The following is a 14,251-nucleotide window of genomic DNA, read 5'->3' as shown; positions in this document are numbered from 1 at the left end:
TGAGAATTTACTAGAAATGTAAAAATGCTAGAGACTAATTCTGCTGATTCTAGGACCACACTTTGAGAAACTTAGTTTAGTTTGAAAACATCTGGAGATTTTATTAAAAAATGCAGGGCCTGGGTCTCATTCCCAGAGGTTCTATGAGGTGTGGCCTGGGCTTCTGGAATATTTTTAATTTCCATAGGTGATTCTAATATGCAATAAAATTTGTAAACCACTGTTCTGAGAGATCCATGACCCAAAATAGGCAAAGAGCCTAGAAGATAGAGCAAAAATGGCTTGCACAGAATCTCTGTCTTCTTCTTCTTCTTCTCTGTCTCAATCGTCTGTCTTCCATCTGCCTTTTAGATCTTTATGCTACTCATTCAGTGTCCTATCCCTCTCTCACTGCCTCCATCACCTCACACTTGATCCTTCAAATGCCCAAATGCCCATTTGCTCTTCCCCAAACATTCCTTCTGGAAGATGCTATTTATCTTTCAAAATTAGCTAAAATGTCACCTGTTCTCTGATGTTCTCAGATCAAAACTAAAGCCCAAACCACCACTGAGGCAGAATTATCACTTCCTATTTTATGTTCCATAGCACTTTATCAATACCTCTTTTTTTCACATAATGTAAGAGTCTGTTGTTTACATCGCTGGATCCCATTGAGCTACGAGATCTTGGAAAGCTAGTAATATCTGGTACCTTGTGCAGCACCTGGCACAGACAAGGCAATCAATGTGATGTGCTGGTTCATTCATTCATTCACTCAAATAGGCAAAGGAAAGTCTCCTTTGCATAAACACTTCCTGTTTGTCTTCCCCAATTTTTTTCTATTTTAAGATTTTTCTGTATCTTAAATGGCAAACAAAATTTTAGACAGTGAAAGTTCTTAAAATGAGCAGGAGTCTTCTGAATGGTTGTGAAAGTCAACAAGGGAGTTGTGTATGCACAACAGACCTCAACAGCTTTATTTACTTAACTATCATAACTGAATATTTAACATATTCAAATACTTAAGGTTCTCACCGGTAAATGGCAAATAACTACTTAAAAGAGTGTGCGTGGTGGGAGATATAACTAAAAAAATGTCAAGTTAGGAAAGCACTGACCTATTTCAGAGTCTAATTGCTGCCCTATGATACTCCACGGAAATGCTCTCAGTGAATTACTTAGGAAGTGAATAGGACCCAGATGTGCTCCCCTGTCTCCTCAGCTTGATTCCCAATAAACTTTTTTTCATGATTTCTCTTCTCTGCCCTTCATGATAGCCATAGTTAAATAAGTTACATTCTGCACTTTAATCCTTATATATATTATTTATGATCCTCATATATATATGTACATATATAGCACAGTATAAATCAAGTCTCTATTATTTTATGGTTTAAAAGAGGATGAATTAGGAAAAAATTTATCATAATTGCAAATTTCCACAAAAAGCTAGCAAACCTGTTAATTGATATTATCTTGTATCAGAATTGGATATGTAAATCAGCCAAGAGGCATTTTTTTTAGAGTCAGCAAAGGGCTAAGTGACTTTGATGGAATGTGATACTTTCTGTAGTCACTTTCTTTGGGATCAGCAAAGCTAAAAGCAAAATTACCTAGAATTTTAAACACTGGGGCTGCTGTTACTTTTCATTATAAATTTGTTCTGAAGACTATGTCATTTCCCTGGCTTATAAATGTATATTATACAGAACAACATGGGCTTTTGAGAAGTAAATACAAAGATTACAGAAGATTTAAAACTACGTAATCTAGACATACATCTATTTTTCACCATTAGCTTTTCTATTTTTACAAACAATATATACACTTATTACTCAGAAATTCCACAACAGTACTAACACTACTCCACACATTCTGTCTTTTCATTCCCCAAGTACCCTAACTGAATTATAGAAATTAAGCAATTATCATTTGCTTCAAGAGTTGAATTTTTGTGGAGGTTAAAATTTTTTTCAGATTTAAATATCTAAGAGTTCATTTTTCCCTTCCCTTTTATACTCCTTCATGTCCTTAAGTAGTAGTATTTTTATCTATTTACTCCATTTATTAAGGACAAATGGGAGACAAGGAATCAAATTTAAAGTTTTCATGAAAACTTTTCTGTAGTGCGTGTGTGTTCCCTGCCATCTAGGCAAAATTAGTGAATTCTTAAGCATTGTAAATTTGAGTCAATAGTATCAAAGAATACCACAATCTGATTACAGATAACTGGTGGCATGATTTTCATATTGGTTCCTTCAAACCAAAACTTCATGTAACGTACTTTTTTTTGACAATGTAAATAAGAATGAGTCTTTTCTTCTTTTTTTTTTTTTTAAAGATTGATTTTATTTATTTATTTGTTTATTATTTGAGAGAGAGAGCACATACCCACACAGCATGCCAGTGGTGGGGATGGGGGTCAGGAAAGAAGGATCTCAAATAGTCTCTGCACTGAGCATGGAGCCTGATGCGGGGCTCCATCTCAGGACCCTGAGATCATGACCTAAGCTGAAACCAAGAATTGGATGCTTAACTGACTGAACCACCGAGGGACCCTGAGTCTTCTCTTTCCTTGAATTTCAAAAGTTCCTTAGATAAATCTAAGACCTTTGGTTAAAGCATCTGCAATGAGGAGGGCACCTGATGGGATGAGCACTGGGTGTTAAACTGTATGTTGGCAAATTGAATTTAAATAAAAAATGTAAAAAAAATAAAAATAAACAAACAAATAAATAAAAAGCATCATCAATAAGACTTTATAAAGTAAGCACCAAAATTTAAAATGCTCTTTTTTCTCTGTCCCCACCTCCTCTTTACCACCCCAAGGCATAAGAAGAATAAATTTATTTAATTTAACAGATTATATTACCTCACTAAGAACTTGCTGTGACACTGTCCTTAGGTGTCCTGCCTACCAAGATGCGACAAATAGGTGAAGTTTTCAAATAAGGTTCTTCTCTCGTATTTACACTAAGTAAATTTCCTTGGAAAAGGTCCAAAATGGATTCAGTTTACCCTGAATTCCTAGGAAGAGTAATTTAGTTAATTTTGTTCCAAGGATTCTATTTACCAGCAAAACTCTGAGTGAGTTGAGTGGGTGGTCACTATGCCTTCTTTCAAGTTAAAAATAAAGTTTTGTCAGGGAGAGTGTTTTGATTATGTTGCTTATCTATGACAGCTCTTTAGATAAAAGAGTCTTCCTCTGGGGTACCATTTGAATACTAAATAAACCCACTCAGGGACAATTTTGTAGTTATAACTGTAATTAGTGATCTACATTTTTTTAAGAATTTATTTATTCATGAGAGACATAGAGGGAGAGGCAGAGACATAGACAGAGGGAGAAGCAGGCTCCCCACAGGGAGCCTGACGCAGGACTTGGTCCCTGAACCCGGGATCACGCCCTGAGCCAAAGGCAGATCCTGAGCCACCCAGGAGTTCCAGTGATCCACATTTAAATTCAAGAATTATATAGACATTCTTCCAGAATTATAGGGGGAGCATAATGCTAACATTTTCTTGGCTTGGGGAAATCTAAAAGAAACTTACTTTTAGTGACTGTGATATTTTCAGTCAAAAATTATCAATTTCTTAGTGCAGAATAATTCTAAATGAATATCCTTGATGCACTATAAAATATTTTTAAATATTTTATTCATTTGACTGGCCCTAGTTTATTCTTGCAAATTATTTTGGTAACCAGTAAAATGTTGCTTCATATGAAATTCATTACTGCCAGAATCTAGAATCTTCAAAATACAAAAGGAAAAATAAATCTGAGTAATTAAGGCAGCCCTTCAATTGCTTCCTCCCAATAAAAAATTTAGACTATGAGAAACCATGATATTTTAAATGTTGGGAGAGTTCCAGAATTTTACAAAATTATGGAGAAGGGAGTGATTTTATTAGCTCAGAGACTATTTGCTTTAATGTAATAGAAATTTAGATCCAGATGTTAACATTTTTATATACAATTTTTTTGGCAAAGAGAGACTAAATCATGCAAATGGGATATCCAGGGGCTTTTCTATTAGAATTGATAGAGATTTTCTGTGGGTCAGGTGTGATTTATGAATTTATAATTCTTTGGGAGGGGAGATAGGTTGAAAACAGCTAATGATGAAGCATGCTTCGCAGTGTATATAACATACACTAATTATGTGTATGGACTAAGGTCCATCCAGTCTAGCAAAATTCCCATGTTGACATTTTCTATGTTTGTAATTACAAAGCCCCTAAAAATTGTTTTGTTAAACCTGGAGAGGCAATACATTTTACTTTGTTTAATCTTTTATTTCAAAGTCTTGATAGCTGGTTTTTTCTATAGCATTAAATACAATGGTTACAGAGGTATAGTAGTCTAATATGTTTTTTTTTTTTTTTTTAGTAGTCTAATATGTTAACTAAAGTGCTTTCTCTTCAGTAATTCTTTCTTAATCTGTGTCCCTTCCCTATTCAAAGACTTTGAGTATCCATTGCCTTAGGGCAGAGTTGATATCTTGGAGAAGAGAACAAAAGACTCAAATCCTTGGCTTTGGAGTTTCAAAGACTGAGCTATCCAAGCTTGGGACAAAAAGATCTGGAATGATAAGTACTTGAAGTCAGAAACAGTTTTTCCTCCCACCACCCCCAGATAGATGAAGTTTGTAGTGGGAATGGGAGAGGAGATGCAGGCTGCTGGAAACAATAGTGTTTGGACTGCCCTGGGTGTCTGAACAGAGGAAGGCTGATAATTCTGGAGCCTCCAGATGGGTTGAGGGGGATTGGGAAGATAGGGGGTAGGGTTTGTAGGTAGAGCAGGCAGCCCAAGAGCCTCACAGAGAATTCCCAGCTTCCAGCCCTGGCACAGAGGACACCAGAGAAGACAGTTGCACAGAAGTTTTAGAAGAAAGGAGCCTGAGATAGCTTTTGAAAACTCCCCATGGTCCCACCCAGACAGACTCAGGAGAGCAGAGCCATCTATCCTCTCAAGAAGAGGCATTCAAAAGCAACTAAAAGAGTGAGAGCTGAGAGTATCTGAGAAGACAAGGCCATTGTGTTTGAAAAGGGATCTGAGGCAATCAGCAACCTGAAACCTGATAAAATATGGGTGTCTCAGTGGATGCCGGCAGGATGAGATAACAATCCCACATCTTGGCACCATGTCAGATCCCAATACAGAAGTTCAACCCTGGGGATGCAGGTAGAGATCTGAATGTGCTGAACTCTAGTGAACCAATCTGGCAGCAAGGGTTTCAGAGAAGACAATGTGACCCTGTACTATCAACCCTATAGTGAAGATGAGGCAAGGACAGTAACACCGAGGTTTGGATTGAGTTATTCCTGATTCCAAAATCCAAGCCAAAAAAAAAAAAAATCCAAGCCAATACACTTTACTAGAATAATAATGAGTCATTTCTATATTATTCAATAAACAGTGTGTGACAACTGCCTCATCATTTTGAAAAGAGAATGACTCCTTATGTCAAAATAATTTCCAGATGGATCAAAGATTTCCAATTATAAAATGAAACCATAAAAAAGTATTACGAAAAAACATGGGGAAATATTTCTTTAATTTTGTAATTAAAGGCCTTCCTAAACATGACACAGAACTGAGAAACTGTTAAGGAAAATGACAAAAAGTATAAAGAAAGTTAAAAGATCAATGGCAAAAAGAAAGAAAAAAAGTGTGTACCATATTTTTATATAGTCAAAGAGCTAATTTTCTGACTTATATAATAGTTTGTACAAATTAGCAATGAAAAAGACAGAAAGAGGGGCACCTGAGTGGCTCAGCAGTTGAGCATCTGCCTTTGGCAAAGGTCATGATCCCGGGGTCCTGGGATCGGGTCCGGCATCAGGCTCTCGGCAGAGAGCCTGCTTCTCCCTCTGCCTATGTCTCTGTCTGTGTCTCTCATGAATAAATAAATAATTTTTTTTTAATAAAAGGACAAAAAGAAAGAAAGATAAATGAGCAATATAGTCAATTCACAAATACAGAAACAAAATGGTCAATAATGTGCAAAAAGATACTCGATCCGACTCATAATATTAAAAATGCAAATCACATATAATTTTTCTTTTATCCAATTGACAAAATTTTTTTAAAGTTTAATAATATCCAGTGTCAATGCAACTATAGAGACAGGTTTTAGGAATTCTGATTTTTTTGATGGGAGTTTTTAGTTGGTATACATTTTTTTAGTGCAATTTAATAATGGTGATCAAAATCAATAATGAATAAACATCCTTTGACCCAACAGTCCTACTATTAGGAATTGACTCTACTGAAAAATAATGTTCCCATTAATGATTAAAATGTCCTATACAGAATTATGTACAGTAAAAATCAGCAGGAGTATAATCCAGAAGCTTATTAATAAGAGTATGGTAAAACAGAAAATACAAAAAGATTATGATATCCCCATAAAATAAGACATTATGGAGCCATTAAAAAAAAGTTCATTTCTATGCACTCAAACAGACAAGTCTCTAAGCCATTTGGTTAAATGAAAAAGTAAAGTATACATAATTGTTTATAAATACAGTCTTATTTGGGAGGACTTTGAAATACACACATGCACATATACAATACCTGTATTATTAGATGCAATTATATTTTCCTAAAAATATATAAGAAGGTAAATGGTTATCTTTGAGGAAATTAGTGAGGACAAAAGTGATGGCCTGAAAAAGGAAGGGTAAGTTTTAGTTCTCGTAACTTTCTATACTTTTTGCATGTACATTACTTTTATCTTCATTTTTTTAAGTTAACCTTTTCTTGTGAAAACTCATAGACACTGAAGTTTTGCTTTTCTTGGTTTAAAATTTAAAACCATGCTTCAGTAAGATGTGCCTCCAGAGACCCAGACAGCTGCAGCAGCCAGCAAGGAGGAAATTTTATCAAGTTTAGCATATTTCTAAATTACTAGTTTTGTTATAACAAATACCTTATTTCATTTCCATATCCCAAGTGACTTCCAGGAGCCCTAACTCAAACTAACTCAAAATCTAAAGTCTGCAGTCTGGAGGTATTCACCACTCTGTTGAGTCTCTAATAAAGCCAATCGACAAAAGAGCAGCAACATACATTTCTAAGCCCCATTTCCTAGTGTATTGGCAAAAGGAATATGGAGAATCAAGACAATGGAAGACAGGCCACCTGCTTTTAGGCAGGCAAATTTACCTTACCTGGAGTCTTCCTCAGAGTCACAAGGCCAAATCCCTCCTCCCTCCATTCGGAGCTCTGATGCCACTTTCTCTGGCAGGAGAATATTCCCTCAGTTCCTTTAGAAGGGCACCACCCATCCACACCCTCCTTCTTATTCCCAACCTATTGGTTTCCATCTTGACTTTATGATGAGTTGTGGTTATTTTTATTATCTGTGGAATTGTTTTTGTCTGTCTTCCTCATGCAATGTATGCTTCAAGAGAGCAGAAACAAGACTAGCTTGCCTAATGCCTACCTCGTATAATCTTGCCACCTAAGTATTATCAATTAATGCTTGTTTATGGATTTAAAAAATGTGTGTGAGAGAGAAAGAGGGTATACTATCAACAATAACTAGGTTTATTGAGTGTATATACTCAGTTCAATATTTTAAATATTTCTATATTATATTCATGTCATACTCAAAACTACTAAATAAGGTAGCCCCATTATTATCCCTATTTTACAGATAAGGAAATTGAGATATAAAAAAGATTAAGTAAAAAAAAAAAAAAAAAAAAAAGATTAAGTAACTTGACTAAAGTCACACTCAGCTAATAAGGAAAAAATACAAACACATAAAACTAGGGGCACCTGGGTGGCTCAGTTGTTGAGCATCTGTCTTTGGCTCAAGGCGTGATCCCAGAGTCCTGGGATAGAGTCCTCTCCCTCTGCCTATGTCTCTGCCTCTCTCTGTGTGTCTCTTGTGAATAAAATAAATAAAATGTCAAAAAATAATAATAATATGTGTCAGCTACATATATATTTTGTATACCAGCTGTATATATTATGTATATCAGAAATATACATATTCATATTTGTATGTAACGTACACAATAGACATTTGCTCTTTTAATTTTAGCTTCAGAAAGAAATGGGAACTGTACCTCAATGAACTATGAGAAAAAGATCACCAGATCTAAACACTCAATTCTGTTTCTCCTTTGACATGGAAGGAGGATGGCACATTTCTCGTGAATACCAAGGATTTCCTTTTGCCTCCATTTTTTGGAAAAATACATCAACTCTTTATAGGAACTCTGCAAGTAGCTTCAGAGGGCCCAATCTGTGCATACTTTGTATGACTCCAGAGGACTCCAGGGAAGCCAAAGCAGCCAATGACCCATTCTATTGTATGCAGAATATAACTGTCATTTCACTATTTATATCTGACATGCAGTTATGTAGTGTCATCATTATCATAGGGAGAAGCAACAAAAATAATTCAGAAGCATAGTGCCGGGTGTTTTGAAAGACAGCATAAAAACTGATTCCTTTCACTTTATGGATTTTACAATAAAAGGAGAGAGTATAGATAATACAAACATGTAGGACATTCTCTATGAAAGTTCAATCAGAATGGATTGCAACAAAAGGATTAATGTGAAAGAAAGATTAATTCACCTTGACAAAAATATCCTACAATTCAGTGCTGAATTCTTATTTCTAAAGTAAGTCTTTCTTTTGTTTTCAATACACATGGGTCAGAGCTCTGTAAATTGATATGCAGCCTAGAACAGATACACTAATTATAACAATGCATATATATTTCTTTCTCTTACCCAGTGGCTTCATTCCCACCAGCCAAGAAAATTATGCCAGCGACCATCATTTCTACAAACAACAGTTAACAGTCCTGTTAGGACTCTGAAATGCGCTCTCCATTAAACCATGTTTATGGATTTGAAACCAAAGAAACAAACTTTAAGTGGGCAAGTGAACTACTATTAAAACTTTTTAACATTAATAAGTAGAACATAATTACCAACCAATCAAAATCACTTTAAACCAATGGTTTTCAACTGAGGACAATTCTGTCCACAAAGGGACTTTGGCAGTATCTAGAAACATTTCTGATTATGGTTACTTAGCGGTGGGGTACCAAAGGATGCTCCTGGCACCTGGTAGATAGAAGCTAGGGAGATGTCAAGTAAAGAATCAAATATTCACATGTAGAGCTAAGGGTAGAAATCAGCAGTGGAGATGTAAATTGAGGAATCATCCATTAGATTTATGGGACAGAAAGAGATTACCCAGAAGTAAGTGCATATAAGGAAGAGAAAATGTTACATAAGCTTTGCAATAGATTGTGTTTTCCAAAGATGGTCATAACATTATTTCCCATACCACTTAGTCATATACAATGTGACTCCTTAAGGAGTGAAATCTAGGTTCCCTCCTCTTGAATCTAAGTGGGCTTGTGAGTGCAACCAAATGAATGCAGTGGAAATGACACCACATGACTTCCAAGACTAAGTCAGAAAAGGAGATGCAGCTTTCTCCTTGTTATTTGGAAATTTTGCACTTGAAGCCACAGGTAATGATGTAAGAAACTTAACCACCTTGGAATTTCCATGCCTGAGGAAGCTAAGTCACAGGGGGAGGCTATGTGTAGGCTCTCCAAGTGACAATCCCAGTTTTCATTGTTTGGTGATATGTGGGAATATGAGCACTGAAGCCAAGATGCAAGGGTGAAGCTGGTCCACTGTGATGGTCCTGAGATTCCGCATTCAGCGCTCTATACCCTACTTAAAACCAGCCTTAGCATCTGGGAGGATGCCAAAGAAGATGTATTTTCCTTCTAATTATTCAGTCAGTAATTAAGGAAAAAATACTTTTTTAAATGACTAGAGTTATCATCCATGATCCTAGTTTTGCTTCCATTTGCTTTGTAACGGTAGAAACTCACTGGTATGACAGGGGGTGCATCTGTGAGTATGGCACTGACCCATCTTCCCACATGCCCACAATGTTTTCCACTCTCAAACACACACACACACACACACACACACACACACTTTTACCCTGACACACCTATGAGGAAAATAGATTCATTGTCAATGCTATAATTTTCTGTCACCTGTCTCCTTAATTTTTTATTTTTATTTTTTTATATTTATTTTTTTATAAATTTTTTATTTTTTTTATAAATTTATTTTTTATTGGTGTTCAATTTGCCAACATATAGAGTAACACCCAGTGCTCATCCCATCAAGTGTCCCCCTCAGTGCCCATCACCCAGTCACCCCCACCCCCTGCCCACCTCCCCTTCTATCACCCCTAGTTCATTTCCCAGAGTTAGGAGTCTTTAAATTATAAAGTCCCAGATTTAAATACATGTTTAACTGGTTACATAAATGTCTATAGCACCGAGAGCTAATATAGACTATCAGAATATGCTCAGGAAATTTTGAAATCTTTAAAATTACTTCAGATTATTTGATGTTTATAATCATTGTAAACATATTTATCTACAAGGCCACTTAGGATAAGAAATCAATTTCATAGATCAGGAATAAGGTGCTTGTTCATCTTACTTTTGGTTCTGCCATATGTAAGCTACTATATGAAAGTCCCACCAAAAAGATTCAAAGAAGAACCATGAGTAACATGTGCCACCAAGCCAACATGTGCTACAAGGGACACATTGTAGAGTTTCATTGTTATATATATTACTCTGTTTGCTAAATTCTTGGATTTGGAATAATCAGCTATGAAGTATTTCTCTATAATAGAAGATAAATAATTTAATAGAAAGTCTGCAAAATTATTTATATCATTTATAAAATTCCTGACTATCCAATGGTATCACTGCAATAACATGTTTAAAATGAACATTTAGAGAAAACCAACAGTACTCACAGGAAGGAATTATTTCAAAACTAATTATGAATCCCAAGATATTATTTCAACTTCCCCTCTAAAATAAATTTAATAGTGGCCATTGCTGGTCTTACAACATTTTCATTTCCAGATACATGAATGGAGATGGTGGTAGCTTTAGAAAAACTTTATTGAATGAAAAAAAGCAATAAGTTTTCACTAAAAAATAAAACCAAAATTCAAGCAAAATGTAAGACTCATCAATAGTGAGGGAAAAAAAAAATCCCAAGTTGGTGCTTCTTTCACATATGAAGATTTCTGAGAGTTCTAGGCAAGTCTGATTTTCATTGCAAAGTGGGTAAAACACTTTATGGGTGAAATTGTTAAAATCCTACCAGCTGCCCAATCAATTCCCATACCTACATCTCCTCCCCTCCTCCCCAAAGTAATCCCTATCACTTTTCAGCTTGTTTACACGATATGAGATATAAAGTAAATGGGAGGAAAGGTCATAAGAAAGTAAAAATTTAATTCCACCACCACTCATTTACTTTCTACCTCTTCTAAAAGTAATTTATTGCAAGGTGTTGCTGGGAAATAAATGAGAACAAGAATATTCTCTTATGTTTCCTAATCACTTCAAAGGAAATGTATTCTCTGGATGTGGCTACATTAACTTGAACAAAAAAATAATACGAGTTTAAAATTTTTTCAGAGTATAATCTAATAATACATAAACATTAAATTTCACACATAGTCTTAATAGAAGTACAATTTGACTTTATTATTCTATTTTTTATGTGTAACATCAAAATATCAGTTATTTGATCCTCCAAGATAATTTCAAATGTACAAAAAGAAATTTGGAGAATTTGGATGGAGGCAGTTTTTATCTTGAATTATTAAAATAATTGCTTTCATTTCTCAATGATCCTATTCATATCAAGGGGAAAAAATCATTTATTGTCAATACATCACACAATACATTAGCATTTATTTTTTAAGCCATGACCTCACCTATAAAGTAGAAACTATAATTTACAGAATCTAGAAGTTTTTATCTTTGAGAAATACATTGTTTAATTAATTATTCTTTTAAATTACTTACGATACCTTATCTATTTATGTAGTTAGATGTTTCAGAATATTCAAACAATGTATATATATATTTTCTCATTTGATAATGGAAAAACTCTTTGCATTAGGTAATATTGGTGGTATCATCACTTTATAGGTGATGAAATTGAGACAGAGGTAAAGGATTGTGTCCAAAACATGTAACTAGCTTTGGATGATAACTGACAATAGGAACCAGCTATCCTGACAACCAGTCAGTATTTTTGGGTTGACCTATGGAAACTGTCTGTTGGAGCAGAAGTTAACCCTTCATTTTAATCAGTTCAGCAATTTATCATAGTTTGGTAAATGCAAAATAATTTATAATTGCTAAAATTTGATCTATATGCTTCTGAGAGTTTGAGAAAAAACTCTTAACCGGAGAAGTTTCCTATACCAGATACTGCTGCAGAATGAGCCGAAGCAACCAGAAAGAGAAAATGCACCTCCAAGTGTTGTTTTTACACAGTCCTCAAGTTCCATCTTATAGCAATTTGTGCTCAATAATAATTTTGTTTAACATCTACATTGACTACAGTGAAAACTTTTTCACACTTTTCAAAGAACACTTTGTGGAAAGCAACAGATAACATCTCCTATGACTTTAGCAAGGCTTTTGCTTCAGCTCTGCATGATAAAGTCATCAACGAACTGGAAACACAGTCTGGGTCACACAAATGATCGAGAGCTGCACAGTTAATGAGTGGTTATCATTGGCTCAGTGTCAACCGGGTGGGAAATGAATAGAAAATCCCAAATGTAAATTTGTTTAACATTTGCCATCAGTGACCTAGAGAAATGGAGAGCTTACTTAAGTTTGCAGCTGGATAAGATAAATGTCCTTTCTCGCAGTAGAATTCTCAAAAATGAAAAGAAGGAACATAAGAGAATCAGAATTCTCCATATCTTTGATTAATTGGGGGACAATAGTCAGGGAAATATTCAAAATCAATAGATCTAAGAGCAATATAGTATCTTTGAGAAAATGTAATCATTACACAGAATGAAAAATTACTGGCAATTACTTGACCTTTTGATGTCTGCTTCTCTAACCCAAGTTTACAGTGGGTGCACACATCCACCACACACATACACACACACACATACACACTCACCATGTACTAAAATGAAATGGAATTCTGATGGAAAAAACTGTAGTGGTATCTAACATTTTATAGAAATATTTTCCTTTCTTTAGTAAGGCTCAGAAACTTCTAGTAAAGCAATACTTTTCCTTAAGTAGTGTTGCTGTTATTGTATGTGTGTTTACCAATTCAATTCAATTCAAGCAGCCTATATACTTTATGATGTTATACAGCCTCTGGGTAAAACAAAAGTATGAGAGGTGAGAAAGGATGTTGTTATTTTTTTCTTTAAAAAAAATAGATTTAAAACATTAAGTCATCAGGCCAAGATAAGGCAAAGAATAAAGTACACAGCAATGTTCAAAATATAAACATAAAACATAAAACTTGTTTAATGCCCTGTATGCTTCTAAGCTGGGCAATTCTGCTTTCTCTATTCACCCTTATTCTAGGACAAACCTTTGAAAATAATGTAAAAGGTTTGAAAATGGCAAACCTCAATCCATGAAATAGAATGGATGATTGAGAACACTAATCACATAATGCCGAAAGCCTTTCTATCTAAACTGCAAATGCAAAATGAAGACTATTTCATTATTTATGGCCCAAACTTCTTTTACCTAAGAATTTCCACAACAATTTTTTGTGAAATATTCACATACATTTTATGCAGCATAAATTGAGACCATAGTAATATCCTGTAGTTCAACTAGAAAGGGCAAACAATAACTTCTTTTATTTTTAAAAAATCAATTTTTACTTAAGGTGGATTTTGCTATTTGAAGAGGGAGGGCAAAAGGATAATATATATATATTTTTTTATCTCTGTATCTGTCATGAACTAGAAATGTAACTTTTCTGTAAGACAACATTCTCTTTGCTCTCTCATCCAACACCAAGACAGACACTGTAAAATGTGCCAGTTTCAGGAAAACAGTCTAGAATTGACTATCATTTTATTTGATAACCTGAAAGGAGATATTTATATTTGTATACCATTATCATGGATTGACCTACTTAAAAATTTACCCACTTAGTTTGGAGGTACCATATGTAATATGTGATGAAACTTTTCTTTGTCTTTAACCTTTGAAATACCCTCATTATGTATGTGTATGTGTATCTGTGCATTTTTGTGGAGATCTATATATATATCATACATATATCATACATGCACACTCCATGTATGTAATGATCTATATATACCATATGTTTGGTATACATAGATATATTTCCATGTATGTGATATCCCATCACTAGATTCTGTTTT

The sequence above is a fragment of the Canis lupus genome, chromosome 32, assembly GCF_003254725.2.
Source record: "Canis lupus dingo isolate Sandy chromosome 32, ASM325472v2, whole genome shotgun sequence".
NCBI classification, from domain to species: Eukaryota; Metazoa; Chordata; class Mammalia; order Carnivora; family Canidae; genus Canis; species Canis lupus.
Note: the sequence above shows the minus strand (reverse complement) of the source record.